The 16,877-nt window shown below is 44.0% G+C and overlaps 1 protein-coding gene across 2 annotated transcripts in view; it reads right to left on the bottom strand.

Moving 5' to 3' along the window:
• The window catches only part of UFD1 (ubiquitin recognition factor in ER associated degradation 1), a 276,619-nt gene that overhangs the window by 20,277 nt on the left and 239,465 nt on the right, over nt 1-16,877 (bottom strand). The window lies entirely within an intron of this gene.

The following is a 16,877-nucleotide window of genomic DNA, read 5'->3' as shown; positions in this document are numbered from 1 at the left end:
GACAGGATCTGAGACAACCATTGCAGTCTTCAAATGCTGAATGGTTTGCAGGAGAGCTGTTTGATTGTTTACTTAAATCTCATGTACTCTAGAAAACTCAGGTAGGTGTCTTAGAATTGTCATGTTTTGCCATCATTTATGCTTCAGTTTGACTTTTTCCACTCCTGTTTTCAGGACATTTCCAGTGCTCACCTGTCCAGAAATACCAGAGAAATAAAACTTTACATCACTCTAATCACTAGTCTGGAGTACCCCACTTGTAAAGTCCAGTAGAGGAAGTTTTAAAATCAGTCTCTTTTGTACAGGAGTTCTTTGAAGATGGTTTTGTTGTGTTGAATTGGCCTCTCAGGGTGTGCTAACTTATAAAGAGGGGAGCAATACAGAGCAATAGTTATTAAAAGGGAAAGGGAGTAATCACAACTGAGAAGGAATCAAAGCATAAAACACCATCACTGTTCTCACAGCAATAAACAGCATCATTTGTTGATTTTCTTTGTGTACATCTGTTAATCAATGGCTTTGATGATTTTGATTCCCTCATAGAAGGAATATTCTTGAAAACATTCCTCTTAAAGTTCCTTTGTGAATAAGTCTGGCTTGAGGGAAAGAAAGCAGTGAAATGTGTGTTTCTTTAAATGGAAAAATTGAAATCCCTCTTGGCGCTTGTGTACCATTGTTGGCTTCAAGGTGGTACTAAAAGTCCCTTGGAGCAGATTCAAGAACTGAAAAATATGCTGCACAGGGTGGAGCTCAAAAATGCCACCTTATGTACAAGCATTGGGGTTATAAACACACACTTAACAAAAAATACTGCAGAACATTCACTAGGGAAAGAAAATTGTGTGAGCTTTTTATTTCAGACTGGACACCATTCTATTGAAGCATTTGAGTTTCCATTTTTGTCATTCAGAAAGTGGCAGAATTAGAGAAGAAACGCAAAGGATCAAACATGTTGAAAATAGGCAAGAAATCCCTAACTTCATGGTATCTAAACTCATGACATCTTTGGGTCTGTCAGAGCAGAGAATTTGGGTTTCCTAGCCACTGCTGCAGTGTAATAGAATAAGTGTTTGACTTCCTCTGCCCCCTCGAGGCAGTTGTGGCTGCTGGATTGTTATCCTGGCATGTGTTACTGTCCTGGTTTGAAGGACAGGTGTCTGCCAATAAAGGCAGAAGTTTTCCTTTGGAACAGAGACCTGAATTCCACTCCCCCCAAATATTATAAACATTTGAATCAGGGACTCTGAGGCAGAGATAAGGGGGTAGGAATAACAGCTCTTTTACTAATGTATCTAACTGTACAAGCAGAAACAACAGCAGTTGTTAAAATTACTAACAGAACAGATAACTCGGTTCCAGTCCTTTCTTTAGTTGTGGGCACACTCTCCTCGGTGGGAGCAGAGGCGGGAGGGGGCGGCTGCGGCCGTGCCGGTCTCGGGGGGGAGCGGGCTGGAGCGGGCAGCTCCTCGTTCACCGTTGGTGTCCGGGTGATTCACTGTGTCCGCAGAGGCAGGAGGCTGCAGCGGGGCAGATGCAGGGCAGGTGATGGCAGAGGGTCTGGCTCTCCTGCCTTCGGCCACGTGGCTCCAAGACCGGGGGATCCTCCTCCGAGCTCGCCGGAAACACAAGTCCCCTCCGGAAGCCCGAGTGCCCCTCTCGAAGCCGATCCCACCTACCCCTTTTGTCCAGAGTCACCAAACATCCAGGGTGTAACCGGCAGCTCCATTGGCATGATAATGGGAAAAATTCTTTAAATTGACACAGTAATAGGAAAACGCTCAACCCCCAACATTATCCACCCCGAATTTTTCCCATGCCAACATGCTACAGCAAATTAAAACTTTTATATCATATACATACATGCAGTTACAGGCACAGTATCATAAATAGTTCACCCTAGAACAAGGTCTCCTTGGGGTATGCATCGGGTCTTTCCATCCTTTTGCATCACCCACCAAGTACAACCTGGTCCTTGAGCGAAAACCACCCCATGAACAGGATTGTATTTGCTGGAGGGAGAGTTCACCCAAACAGTTTTTCCTAACATGCCTCTCAGGCATACCACTGGGACCTTATCTCCATCTGGTGTTCCCAAGGGCTCAGATTGGGCAGGGCCTGCTTGATTAGTGGAACCTCAGGTATTCACTAACCATGTGGCCTTTGGTAGATTGATCTTCCAGTTTTTGAAAGTTCCCCCACCAAGTGCCTTTAAGGTGGTTTTAAGCAGGCCATTGCACCGTTCAACTTTCCCAGCTGCTGGTGCATGGTAGGGAATATGATACACCCACTCAATGCCATGTTCTCTAGCCCAGGTGCTTATAAGGCTATTTTTGAAATGAGTCCCGTTGTCTGACTCAATTCTCTCAGAGGTACCATGCCTCCAGAGGACTTGTTTTTCCAGGCCCAGGATGGTGTTCTGAGCAGTGGCATGAGGCACAGGGTAGGTCTCCAACCACCCGGTGGTGGCTTCCACCATGGTCAGCACGTAGCGCTTGCCCTGGTGGGTCTGAGGCAGTGTGATATAGTCAATCTGCCAGGCCTCTCCGTACTTGGACCATCGCCCCCCATACCAGAGGGGCTTCACCCACTTGGCCTGCTTGATGGCAGCGCACGTCTCATAGTCGTGGATAGCCTGAGAGATGCTGTCCACAGTTAGATCCACCCCTCGGTCTCGTGCCCACTTATAGGTGGCATCTCTGCCCTGATGACCTGAGGCATCATGGGCCCATCGAGCTAGGAACAATTCTCCCTTGTGTTCCCAATCTAAGTCTATCTTTGAGACCTCTATCTGTGCAGCCTGATCTACATGCTCGTTATGCCGGTGTTCTTCATTAGCCCGACTCTTGGGAACATGGGCATCCACATGACAGACTTTCACGGGTAGCTTCTCTACCCGAGTGGCAATGTCTTTCCATGCATCAGCAGCCCAGATTGGTTTTCCTCTATGTTGCCAGTCAGCCTTCTTCCACCTCTCCAGCCACCCCCACAGAGCATTGGCTACCATCCAGGAATCAGTGTAAAGGTAGAGCTTTGGCCATTTCTCTCTCTCAGCAATATCCAAGGCCAGCTGAACAGCTTTGAGCTCAGCAAGTTGACTTGATCCACCTTCTCCTTCGGTAGCTTGTGCAACCTGTCGTGTGGGGCTCCATACAGCTGCTTTCCACTTCCGGTTCATCCCCACAATGCGACAGGAACCGTGGGTGAAAGGGCGTAGTATTTTTCATCTGCTGGCAGTTGGTTGTACGGTGGGGCTTCTTCAGCCCGGGTCACTTGCTTCTGCTCCTCTTCGTCAGTGAGATCAAAATCTTCACCTTCTGGCCAGTTGGTAATTATCTCCAAAATCCCAGGGCGATTCGGGTTGCCAATACGGGCGCACTGCGTGATAAGGGCAATCCACTTGCTCCATGTGGTGTCGGTGGCGTGGTGGGTAGAGGGAACCTTTCCTTTGAACATCCACCCCAGCACTGGCAGTTGGGGTGCCAGGAGAAGCTGTGCTTCCGTACCAATCACCTCTGAGGCAGCTTGAACTCCTTCATAGGCAGCCAGGATTTCCTTCTCTGTGGGAGTGTAATTGGCTTCAGACCCTTTGTAACTTCTGCTCCAGAATCCCAGGGGTCGGCCTCTGGTCTCACCAGGCACCTTCTGCCAAAGGCTCCAGGACAGACCATGGTTACCGGCTGCAGAGTAGAGCACATTCTTTACCTCTGGTCCCATCCTGACTGGGCCAAGGGCCACTGCATGAGCGATCTCCTGCTTGATCTGAGCGAAGGCTTGCTGCTGCTCAGGGCCCCAGTGGAAATCATTCTTCTTGTGAGTGACCAGGTAGAGAGGACTCAATCTGGCTGTACTCAGGGATATGCATTCTCCAAAAGCCTATGGCACCTAGGAAAGCTTGTGTTTCCTTCTTGCTTGTTGGTGGAGACATTGCAGTGATCTTATTGATGACCTCAGTGGGGATCTGGCGCCGTCCATCTTGCCACTTCACTCCCAGGAACTGGATCTCTCGGGTAGGTCCTTTGACTTTGCTCTTTTTAATGGCAAAACCGGCTCCCAGCAAAATCTGGATGATCTTCTCTCCCTTCTCAAATACCTCCATTGCTGTGTTCCCCCACACAATGATGTCATCGATGTACTGCAAATGTTCTGGAGCCTCACCCTTTTCCAGTGCAGCCTGGATCAGTCCGTGGCAGATGGTGGGGCTGTGTTTCCACCCCTGGGGCAGTCGGTTCCAGGTGTACTGCACGCCTCTCCAGGTGAAAGCAAACTGAGGCCTGCACTCTGCTGCCAAAGGAATGGAGAAAAATGCATTGGCAATGTCAATGGTGGCATACCACCTTGCTGCCTTGGACTCCAGCTCGTACTGCAGCTCCAGCATGTCCGGCACGGCAGCGCTCAGCGGTGGAGTCACTTCATTCAAGGCACGATAGTCCACAGTCAGTCTCCATTCTCCGTCAGACTTGCGCACAGGCCAGATTGGGTTTTGCTGACCACCCCTTGGCTCTCCAGCTCTCGGATCATCTTGTGGATGGGGATCACAGCATCTTGATTTGTCCGGTACTGCCAGCAGTGCACTGTCATGGTGGCAATTGGTACCTGTTGCTCTGTCACTTTCAGGAGCTCCACTGCAGATGGGTTTTCTGATAGTCCAGGCAAGGTGTTCAACTGCTTAATGCTCTCTGTTGCTACAGCAACTATTCCAAAAGCCCACCTGAACCCCTTTGGGTCTTTGTAGTAGCCATTCCTGAGGAAGTCTATGCCTAGAATACGTGATGCCCCTGGGCCAGTTACAATAGGATGTTTCTGCCGTCCCTTCCCTGTCAGGCTAATCTCAGCTTCCAGCAAAGTGTATTCCTGTGATCCCCCCGTCACCCCAACAATAGAAACAGGTATCTTCCCCACATGTTCTGATGGTATCAGGTGCATTGTGAACCAGTATCAACTAGTACTCTATATTCCTGTGGCTTTGATGTGCCAGGCCATCGAAACCACACTGTCCAATACTCTCTGTCATCCCATGCCTCTCCCTGGCGAGAGGCAGGGCCCCTCTAGCCCTGGTTATTATTTCTTTCCTGGGCATACATAGTGGAGGTTCCTTTCAGGGGATCAGACAGATTATCCTCCCTTCTGTGATACCCTGCGCCTTTACCATGGGAGGTTGAGGCTGCCTTCATCTTAGCACGGTTCCCTCGGTTAGCATTTCCCTCCCTGAGCTGACGCACCCGTGCTGCCAGGACAGAAGTGGGTTTCCCATCCCATTTTCCTATGTCTTCTCCATGGTCTCGCAGGAAAAACCATAGGTCAGCTCGTGGGGTGTACCCTCTCTCCCTAGCTGGGGGGCATTGGGTTCTAGATTTGGGGCCTATGACTCACACTGGTGCTGCATTGATCTTTCTTATCTCCTCCCTTATCTCCTCCCTTATCTCCTCCCTCATCTCCTCCATCCTGTCTTAGACCTCTTGGAGGTCCCTGGCCATGGCAGACACATTGGCCTGCATTGGGCCATTCATCATACTCTCAAAATTTCTGAGTCTGTTGGCAACAGAACCCACTGTCTCTTGGTGGTTATCAGCATTGATCATTGCAATGAAGGTGGTATATTGAGATGGCCCCAGGGTTGCCAGATTCAATAGCATCTGCCCTGTGCACCTGACCTTGTCAGGGTCATTGTCATGCTGTCCATCCCTCCCAACGAGTACCTCTAATACTGCCACTTCTCTCAGCTGCTGGATCCCTTCCTCAAGAGTTTTCCAGCGCATTCTAAGGTGGTACTCCTGCATTCTCTGTGGACAAACTTCTCTCTCACACTCATTAAAAGCCGGTCCCAGAGGGAAAGGAGGCCTTGCTCCCTTACAAATATCTGGTCCACACCTGAATCCTGGGCCAAGGATCCCAAATTCCTGGCCTCAGTTCCATCCAGTTGCACACTTGTTCCCGTAAGGTCCCAGACCCGGAGTAACCAAGTTGTAAAAGGCTCACGGCCTCTCCGTGCAATGTCTTTACGCAGGTTACGGAGACTATCATATGAGAGGGACTCGGTGACAATCTCAACCTCTGGCTCCCTTGCTGGTTGTGAGGACCCTCCTGGCTGATCCCCATTATCTAGGTGCCTCGTTTTAATCTTAGCAGGGGGAGGGTTTCTCACCAGCTGAAGAAAAGTGCTCCTTCAACATCTGGCTGTGCTCCTTAAACATCTGGCTGTGCTCCCTCAACATCTGGCCAATATCCTTCACTAGAGCTCCCACCCACTCTGGGTGGTTCATTTCTGCAGTGGGCTGTGGGGCATCATCAGGCTCTGGGGCAGCATCCCTAGTCTCCGGAGCAGAGTCATGTTCTGGGGCAACATCCCTGGTCCCTTGGGCAGGGTCATGTTCTGGGGCAACATCCCTGGTCCCTGGGGCAGGGGCAGACTCTGGGGCAACATCCCTAGTCCCCAGAGCATGTTCTGAGGCAACATCCCTAGTCCCTTGGGTAGGGTCATGTTCTGGGGCAACATCCCTGGTCCCTGGGGCAGGGGCAGACTCTGGGGCAACATCCCTAGTCCCTGGGGTAGGTATCAGGGTTGTTAACCAAGCCAATATTCCCTTGTTTCTGAATGCTAAGTAGAGCAGGCCTATCAGCAACACCAGCCACTGTAAAATAACACTAGCAATTAAAACAGATCTGAAATCCTTGAAAATTGGTGGGGTAGCCTCAAAAAACTCGGTGATGGGTTGGGAGAAAATTTCCCTTGCATTCATTACTTCACAGTAAGTACCATTATTGAAATAACCCCAGAAAAACGCAGTTAGAGTACAATAGCTCTGAATCCATGTGGCCACTTCCCAGAGAAAATTAAAAAACCATGAATTCCTGACATAATCAATCCACCAAACTAATCGGATCACAGCTACAGTAACTTTGGTGAGAGGGCCCATATTCAAAAAAGGGCTTACAAATGGGAGAGAGGTATCTGTGGCCACATGGAGCCCAAACCAGATTAAACCAGACAACATGTTGCCACTCAAGAGAGCTGTTACTCCTATCTTAACTCTCCTCTTAATGCCCTCGGGCCCCACAATGGGCGCCAAAATCTGTCCTGGTTTGAAGGACAGGTGTCTGCCAATAATGGCAGAAGTTTTCCTTTGAAATAGAGACCTGAGCTCCACTCCCCCCAAATATTATAAACGTTTGAATCAGGGACTCTGAGGCAGAGATAAGGGGGTAGGAATAATAGCTCTTTTACTAATGTATCTAACTGTACAAGCAGAAACAACAGCAGTTGTTAAAATTACTAACAGAACAGATAACTCGGTTCCAGTCCTTTCTTTAGTTGTGGGCACACTCTCCTCGGTGGGAGCAGAGGCGGGAGGGGGCGGCTGCGGCCGTGCCGGTCTCGGGGGGGAGCGGGCTGGAGCGGGCAGCTCCTCGTTCACCGTTGGTGTCCGGGTGATTCACTGTGTCCGCAGAGGCAGGAGGCTGCAGCGGGGCAGACACAGGGCAGGTGATGGCAGAGGGTCTGGCTCTCCTGCCTTCGGCCACGTGGCTCCAAGACCGGGGGATCCTCCTCCGAGCTCGCCGGAAACACAAGTCCCCTCCGGAAGCCCGAGTGCCCCTCTCGAAGCCGATCCCACCTACCCCTTTTGTCCAGAGTCACCAAACATCCAGGGTGTAACCGGCAGCTCCATTGGCATGATAATGGGAAAAATTCTTTAAATTGACACAGCAATAGGAAAACACTCAACCCCCAACAGTTACCTTGACTTGCTGTCTGCTCTTATGGTGTTTGTCTGGGCAATACACTAAGGTCTCAATAACCAGAGATAAAGACTTGTCTGGTAATTTGGTATCACAACAAGCATTTAGCAGAGTGCTGACGCATACTATTCTCAGTGAGCTGAAAGCTCACAAACCATTCTTAAATCAGAATTAGAACCAATCCCATATGATTTTATGGGCAAGCCTAATCATACCTTATGAACTAAACTAAGGTAAAACATATACACAAGCTGTATCACAACATAGTTCCTTCCAGTGCTGGATCTGGGTTTATTTTAAGAGATCTGGAGATTTTTCTATTCCTTAGTTCAAAATCCTTCTCTGAAGTCTTTGCCACTTGCTTAAGAACTGTAGATGATTTCTTGGGTATTCCTTCACGTTAATGACTAGCTTGCCTGTGTTGGATAAGTACTGTGACATTCTGCATCCTTTGTTTTCTTTCCAAAAGCAGTTTTAATCGAGATAATTCCTTTCTGGCCCTTGCAAAAGAGATAATAGTCCCTTAGAACAAATGGATTCTGTCTTTTATAGTACTTAGAGTCACCTCTTATTGCTGCAGCTTGTCTGTATTTCCAGTCCCTGTGGTGTTGGTGTCTCATTCCACTATTTAGCTCAGTGGCATTTACTTTCATTTAATCATTCATTTGCAGCATGTCAGTGGAAAATCAGAGGTACCTGCCATTGACTTGGAAAGAATCCACAGGGACAGTCAGAACTTAGTATGTTTTTATTTGCTGAAAAGAGTCACCAAGGGGCTCTCAAAATAAATATTCCATTAATAATGGTCTACTGTCTGATCTGAAATTTTAACTGGATCAGTAACCTATAAGGAAGGTGCACATAAAGTGTTGTTTTCTTTAAATGCTGGTATGGTCAGTGTAGTAATTCAGGACTCAACTAGAAAGAATACAGCTTGCTCTGAGGTCTGAGAGTACCTTCTTGGGCCCTGGCTAAGTTCCTCTTCCGAGACCATGCACTGACCAAAATGTCCCCTTCCTATTGTACAGGATTACATCCACCTTTTAAAAAATTAGCATTATAAATCTTTTCCTGAGGCACTGTGCTTCCTTCAGAGAATTCTCTTTTAACTGGAAATGGCTTTGTTACATCATATGGAAGCTGTTAAAATTAATAATTTTTTTTTTTTTTTTTTTTTTTTAAAAAGAGATGCTCTCCAAACAGTTCTGGGTTTCTCCAGTGGTAACTGCCAAGTTCAAAGAAAAGCAAAAGAGTCTTCAGTGATGTCCAGCTAACACTTGTGTGGGAGCTTTTTTTTTTTATAGGATCTCAAAATTGAAAAGCTGTTGCCCTACTATGGAAACAAGATTTCAGCAGCTGCAGAACTAGTGCTGTAATATAATTCTGCAACCTGATCCTTTAGCTGAGAACTGTGGTGTTTCATGGTGCCACTTGGTATGTGCCACACTGCTCAATTAATTGCCTTCTAAACAGAGCCAGGGCTTGTTTACTGTTTATTTTACACCGTCCATGTTTGCCTCAATTACACAGTCATTGCTTACTAGGTTAAATCAATATCCAGTTTTCAGTTATACCCAGATTTCTAGAAATCAAATTTTTTCATAATTGCGAGTTCAGGTAACTAGTACCAGACCAGACTACTACCCAACACTGATTGTGGTATTTTCCTTGGAAAGTTTAAGATGTTGTCTGTCATCTCAAGCTTTACTTTCTCACTTGCCAAAATCTTCATGGCTGAAAACATTTTCTACTTTAAAAATATAAAATCTGGTATACTCTTTGTTATTTATTGCTCTTGTCAGTAAAATGCATTACCCTTCAGGGTTAATGGCTCTGCAACTGTGTGCTATTAGACAGTACCATTTCTGGACTGTGTAAAAGTTACATTTTGAAAAATTAAGCACAATCCTTTAAAGACCTATATGCACATATTGTAAAACACTTGTGGAATTTCCCAGACATGTCTGTTCTAGGGAAGGAGATACTGTTCCCCTAAAACAATCTGAGGAAAAGCCAAACCACTCTGCAGTTTTTCCCTCTCTGCCTGCCTGTTTTCTCTCATTGTGAGCTTTTTCTGCCTGTGTTATCTGCCTCTAACATTAAGCTAAACTGCCTCCAATTCTTCCTACCAAAGGACTGAATCTCCCTCCAGTGTTTAAGTTTCTTTATCCTACTATTGGGCTGCAGTTTGCTCACACACACAAAAACAGCATACATGGGTGTTGGATTTGGTTACCTGCATTGCAAATCCAGTGTGTGCTGTTTCCTGAACATGAAGAAGGGGAACAGTATTGTTGTTTCAGCTGGTTCCACTTGCTGTGTAGCCATGTAAGTAAGATTAGCTGATATCAGTGTTAAGGACAGAGTAATTAAAATAATAACATAATGAACATATCCTTTTTATGAGACTTTTTCCTTGCAAAACCTACTGAATTCTGACTCATTTTTCTGACTCATACTGAATTGCTGGTGCCTGTTGTAGAGTATCCCCTTAGAAAAGTCCCTGAGCATAGCACACAGTGTCAAAGGGACAGAGCTTTCCAACAGTTGCATACAAAAATGAGAAGGGGATGTGAAAAGGACTGAAAATGACAGGGTGAAGTACAAAAATAGAAAATGAAGAACTAAGAGGAAAAGAGAGACTGAGTAACAATAGAGGGTAAGCAGTAAATCCGGTTTGCCTTTCTAGCTCAGGAAGGTGTTTTGGAATCTGTGTTTCAGGGCACCCACTGGGTGGTCACCACAGCTCTTTGAGGGTGTGAAATGAAATGGAAAACAATAGCTCAGCAGCAATTGCTTTTTCCCTCTGATGAGGTGTTCCTTGAATTGCCAGCACGACTCCTGCTTGATTTAGCAGTGAATACAACCAGGCATTTCCTGAAACGACAGCACTACAAGGAGCTATTAGAAATGCTAAGTGAAAGCTTCTGCTGTGAATAATGAGGGAAAGGGAATAGGATACGGGAGTGTGTCCCACTAAACTGTCTGTGCAACAAAAGGGAGAATGAAATGTAGCACAGCTGCACAGGGGTCATCTACCCAGTCTGAAAAGCCTCATCTCATTCCACAAATAGGTGATAAGAGACAACAAGATCTCTTTGGAAGATAAATACCTTTTTGGACTGGTTAGAAGCTAAAGCCAGCATTGTTGTCGTACTAACTTGTCTTCTTTTTATTTGAGCTCCTACTATCTAATTAACTCTCAGCTATCTCAATTCTTATGGGGAATTTTTGCCAGTAAATATGATATTGTCTTTGTTCTGGGCTGATATCTCATTCTGACAAGTCTCCATGTATGTATATATCTGCTTACTCATCTGTTTCATTATCTCTAAATAATCAATAAATAATTCCTTTTAAAAAGGGTATCTTCTCTGAGCCTTTCAAAGATACAGATACAGTGTATGGCTCCAAGACTACTGAATAGACTTGGCAGAAACTATTTAAGAATCACTACTACCCTTCCTCCTCCTCCCTGATTACAGCCCTTAGGAAAGAAATGTGTTGACTCCTCATTTTTTTGTTATTCAGCACATTTTTGTGGTCTTTTCTTTCATTAAACTTTGTATTTTGTCTTTGCCTCACTTTCTTCCTTCATCAGGATGGATGTCAGAGAGCACCTCATGCAAACGGACAGGGAGACCCAAAAGGACATTACTGTGATAGATTAGTTATTATCTAAGCAGTATCTAGTCTCATCTCATGCCTTTATATTTAGTCACTTGTGCTGGTTTTTATCCAGTTTATAATCATTCTTATTAGTTCCATCTGATTTTTAAGAACAAAAAAACTTTAAACCCTTTCACTGTCCAGGGCATTCTCCACCTTACCTACACAAGTGTTATGTGTACTATTTTCTGCTCTGTTAAAAAAAATCCTTTCCTATTGTATTTTCAACCTGGGGACAATCTGAAACAAAGTTAATTGTAGTTTAAGTTAATTGAGCTCTTTAGTTTTTACTTCTGTCCTGGATATGTTCATTTCCATTTCCAGGCACTCATTCCTGTTAACTGTTCAGCAGTGTGCAGTGTCTGTGCTTTCACCTCAGACACTCAGCTTGGTGCCTACAGCAGTGCGGGGTCTTGCCCCACTTTGCTCATTATAAAGCACTAAGTTACGTCTTTCCTTTTTCCTCCTCTGAGTCAAGACCCTTTCTGTTTGATTCAAACTTCAATGCAAGGTCACAAAGTGAAGTTTCACAGCAGTTAAGGAGCTCCTGCATCCTGCCTGCCCATGTTGAGGCCAGGACAGACCTAAGACGTTTTGGTTCAGGAGAAGGATTGCAGTTTGCCCTTTCCTCCACAATCCGAATTCCTGTGTAGCAACAGGTGCTAAAACTGAAATTCTCCATTTCTTGTTCAACTTGACTCAGATTTCAGTAACTCTATTAAGGGGAAAAAACTTGGTCTTGCTATTTAGTGCCTCCTCCCACCCTGTCTTTGAAGTGGGCTTGTTTCCTACATACCAGTGGAGTTCAATACTTGCACTGAAATCTGCCAGAGGCCATTTCTGCAAGGCTGTGAATCCATTTTGCAGACAGAAAGCCAAAAAATCTCCAACTTTGTGAGAGAGGCAGGAGAAAAAGGGATTACTCTTCCCACCACCAATGATCAGCCTTTAGGACAGATGTCAGTAACAACTTCAGAGTGGGAAATGAGCCCATACAGCATCCAGGTATGAAGTCAGGATTGCTGTACTGAACTAAAAGTGCAGGTTCTAAAGAATGTAATCAGCTCTGCAGGAATCTGGGCAGCATGTCATGGATAATAGTTTTTCTTTAAGAAGGGACACTATAATATTGATATGGATGTCTTAAATAATTGTGGTCATTAATAACCCCAGGTAGACAAGAAGTCTATTTTAATATTATCCAAGCAACAGCATTTTACCCCTGGAGACTCAGTATGATATTGGCTTCTGGGAATATCCACTATCTATAGTTGCAGAATAACTGCTTTAATAATGTCTTTATTTAGTTTCTTCCTAATGGAATTCCCACCCAATGGAACTCTCTATTTCTCCAAACTGCTGCCCAATCCACACTTTTACAGTAGACAAAGATTATATTTATGGGGATGCTAGTTCCACATGGTTGAAAATGGACATTACTGTCTTACACCTTTCTGAAAAATTAAAACTCTTCCAAGCTGTGGGAATTAACATTTTATAAAATTGACAGGTATTTGGGTGCATAGATATTTTCAACTGGGCAAGAAAACCAGGAGAAAACAGGACAGCCTAAAAATAATTTAAGGGTTCAAGGACATAATGGATTTCAAGTAGATGTTCAATTTTTAAAACTTGCCTTGCATGTCAACATTTTGAAATGTCAACAGTACAACAAAAATAAAGTAGATGTAAACAGTGAAATGTATTATGTTGCTTGGATCTTGGCAGTCACTTCCAATGAAATAATAGCAGGAAATTATAGAGGAAAAAAATGGTGAAATCATTCTGTAGTCATTGGGTATTCATGTGAGTCTTCTGTGTCGAGATAACACTTGGGTTTATTTGTATTAAAAAATGAAAGATTGCTGTTATAATTGGAAACTGTTAAAGGTTTTGTAGCTCAGGCTAAAGGTTATCCAGGCTGCTGCAGCAGATATCCTAATTCTAACAAAAGATACACAGTAAGGACGGAACATTATAACTGGAAGAGTAATCTAAAAATATACAGAGTGCAAGAATTCTGCCATGCTAGGCACTTGTTAGAGCTGATAAGAATTGGTGATTGTTGTTTTTTGTCCCAGTCCTTCAAATATGTGAAGGTATATTGAAACTGAATCCTACCATTTTGAGATTTCACATATGTTCTTGTCAAGCAGTGCCTATTTTTCTTTCCTGAGTGATCTTTTGTACCCAAGCCTAAATTCTCTCAAGGTTTAGCCTTCTGTAGAAGTGTTCTGATAACAAACACAGTTAATGCTAATGAGTTCTGTATGAGTGTAATAGAGGGGAATCGATTTAGCTCAGAATGAGAGTGGGAACAGAGCCCAAAGTTACCCTCATTTGGTTAGATTAATTGTCAGAGTACCTGGCATGGGATCAAGAGGAATGTCACTCAGAGCTCTGTCAGCTAACCTGCTTCACTGAAGCTTTAGGAACATACACAGCTGAAACCCAACATCCATATAGTATAGCAAACTATTTTTGCTACCAGATTAAAATTGTTGTGGGATCTGGTTTGTGCATTTCCCAGCTTTTAGTGCATTTGTTCAACCCATAGAAATCTGCTTATCTTTAAAAACCCAAAAATGTTCCACAGCCAGCACAGCTGGTGCTAAAGACCTAAAATGTGCACATGTGTAACTTACCTCCTTGCAGGAGAGCTGCACAGGATGATACAACTGGCACAGCTTGCTCAGTGATCAGAGTCATTTTGAGAGGGTTATCTGTTGTTTGCCTGGAAAAATCAGCTATTTTAAACATTTACTTTTATTCTCCACTGTAAATAAACATGAACAGGCTTAATCTCATCTGTTTTGTTTGTGTACACCAGAGCACCTCCCTGGGCCATACAAACCCTCTTCCTGGCTGGTGCAGCCTGGAGGATCCACCAGAAGGGAACATCCCTGGGTTTGGAGCTGGAGTGTAGTACGGAAAGGATCCACTGCTATTGCTCTACATAATAGCACTGAGGCACTTCATCATACCCATCTAAGTCTATTTTTTCCAAAAGAAGTAGTAACTTGTGTGGATGACAAATCAGCTGGGCTTCAGGAACACCTCGTACCTGCTATGAATACCCTGCCAGCTGTTGATAGGGCTTTAGTCAATGTGAATGGCTTTTGCCATGCGAGATACTCTAAGGAGGATCAGAGTAAAAGATGCACTTACTTTGTTTTCTGCCTGATTTTCTAGATGGTCAGAGTCATTCTGTACTGGATATCAGAGGTGGTCTTGTTGTTTACTCTCCATTATTGATGTAATGGGATCTGTGTGTCTCATTGAGAAGGCTGTGGCTTGTGGGTAAGATATGTTTCCCTTTTTTTTTTTTCGTTTTGTAGTCTGAGACCAAAACAGCTGGATAGTAGTCTCAAGGCTCATTCTTCTTTCACTTTAATTATGCTGTATGATTCTATTGTTCTCAAATCAAAAAGCTAAAGCCAGTAGTTCAGTTAATGCACCAGTTAATTCTTGTCAGGATGGCTGACATCCAGACTCATTCATATATTTATTTTCCTTATCACTTTTAAGACAGACTCTGATGCTCATGGGTATTTTTGCATTTTAAATTGTATAGTTTGTGTGGTTTGGTCCCCCATTATCCTGAGCTTACCCAAACCATAGGTGCCAGTTTCAGAGGGGCAAAGCTCCCACTCAGGGCAATAGATGAGTGGCCAGGCTGCAGCTGAGCTCAAGCATGATGAGAAGGCTGGCACGAGCCCTGGGCAGATACCTTCAGCACTGTGTGAAACACTTGTGTTTCCATGCTGAGTCTGCTACTCCTTACCTTTCTCTGCACGATTTTGGGTTGAATCCACATGGTGAGTTTTGGAAGGAGGGGGAAATTCAGTGTTGTAAACAAAACCCCCAAATGCCACAGACAAAGCACACTGCTGAATTGATTCAAGGTGTCTTAATCCGTGTTCAAGAAAAAGGTGAAGCAACTCTTGTGTATCCAAGCAATTTCAAAGGCTTCACTGTAGCAGTGGGAGGTTTTATCAGTGACGCAGTGGTTGAAGTTCTCCTTTTCTTCTAACTAAGGGTTGCAGTAGGTAGAAGGAGGAGGTTTCTAGACAGAGAGCTTATTGCTGTAGAGTCAGCAAGGAACAGTCTGGAGCAGTCACCCACACACAGACACAAAAAATGATCTGATCAAAATAAATATTATAGAACTCAGTCACATTCAAAATATAAATATAAGAACCTCTTGAGGCTTTGTTTTTAGAGTGATTTTTCTTATCACAATCAGGCTACAAGTAAAACAAATGCAGTATTTGACCTGAAAAGAGAACTCAACTGCTCTCACCAAATTAATCTTATACAGCAGGAATATTTGTTATGTCTTACCAAGCAGACTTATAAAAGCAAATCCTCAAACATGTGTACTTAATTAATGATTTTCTTTTTCAGTGCACACACAAAAAAGGATGCATTGTAGGTACCATCTGATGCTGAATACTGCATTAATATATTGTTCAATATATGCATGAATATGGCACTTACATGTGGCATATGGCTCCTGACAGGCAGGACTGTCTTTTAGCATTACAGATATATGGATGTGTTGGAGGAGACTTGCATTTGGGGTTTGAAAGGTGGCCAAGGAAAAAGAACAAATTCCTTGCATAGTATTTGATCAGAGAATTGATCTTAAATAAAAATCTGAAGTTACACTGCTTTCTCACTTCAAGAGTAAAATGGTTTGTATGTTTCAGAGAGCAGATGCCCAACAATCATCTTTGTACAGGAAAAGGAAATATTTCCTTAAACATCCTGCAGCAAATGTGACTGATTGAGCTTCCTTTTCCCTCTGCCTGGTGCATTTCCCTTCTTTGCACAGACAGGATCTAACAAGATTTGGAGGGTATGAACTGCAAGTTACTTTCAAATTCATAACTATTAAATGGTTCGTTTAGCAGGACAAAGGCCAAGCCGACAGACACCCTTTCTCCAGCTCAGCATGTGCATAGCAATGGGAGGGTGGCAAGGAGCTTTTGTTAATCTCAACTGAGCTGGCAAGTATGCTGCAAAATGAAGGCTTTGAAGATGTTTTTTCTTCATTTTTAAAGCAACAGTTTGTTAAAACAAAGCTTGAAAATCTTGCAAAAAAACTTTGCAAAATACTGAATGTCTTCCCTGGCAATCATATAACTTAGGCAAATTTTTCCACCAGCAATTAGTCTGTATTGTTTACTTTACCAGTCTTTATTGGTTTGGGGTTTTCTTTTGTTTAGGTTCTGTTTTGCTGCCTCTGTGAAAATGTTTTTCCCCAGCTTGAATGTACTTTTGAAAAAAAAAAAAATGGTTGGCAGAAAGAATTAGGGTATCAGGTCAGGTTGGGGCTGATCCAAGCAGTGGGATTTTTTTCCTTTTAGTTTAAATATGTAGAAATTGAAAGCTTTAAAAGCTTCGTGCTTAGAGCTGTTTCCAAAATAGCTGGGACCCACACTCCACTTCCTAATGTGCTCACATCACAA

Source organism: Oenanthe melanoleuca, chromosome 15 (assembly GCF_029582105.1).
Source record: "Oenanthe melanoleuca isolate GR-GAL-2019-014 chromosome 15, OMel1.0, whole genome shotgun sequence".
NCBI lineage: Eukaryota > Metazoa > Chordata > Aves > Passeriformes > Muscicapidae > Oenanthe > Oenanthe melanoleuca.
This window is presented reverse-complemented; position numbering and strand designations above follow the sequence as displayed.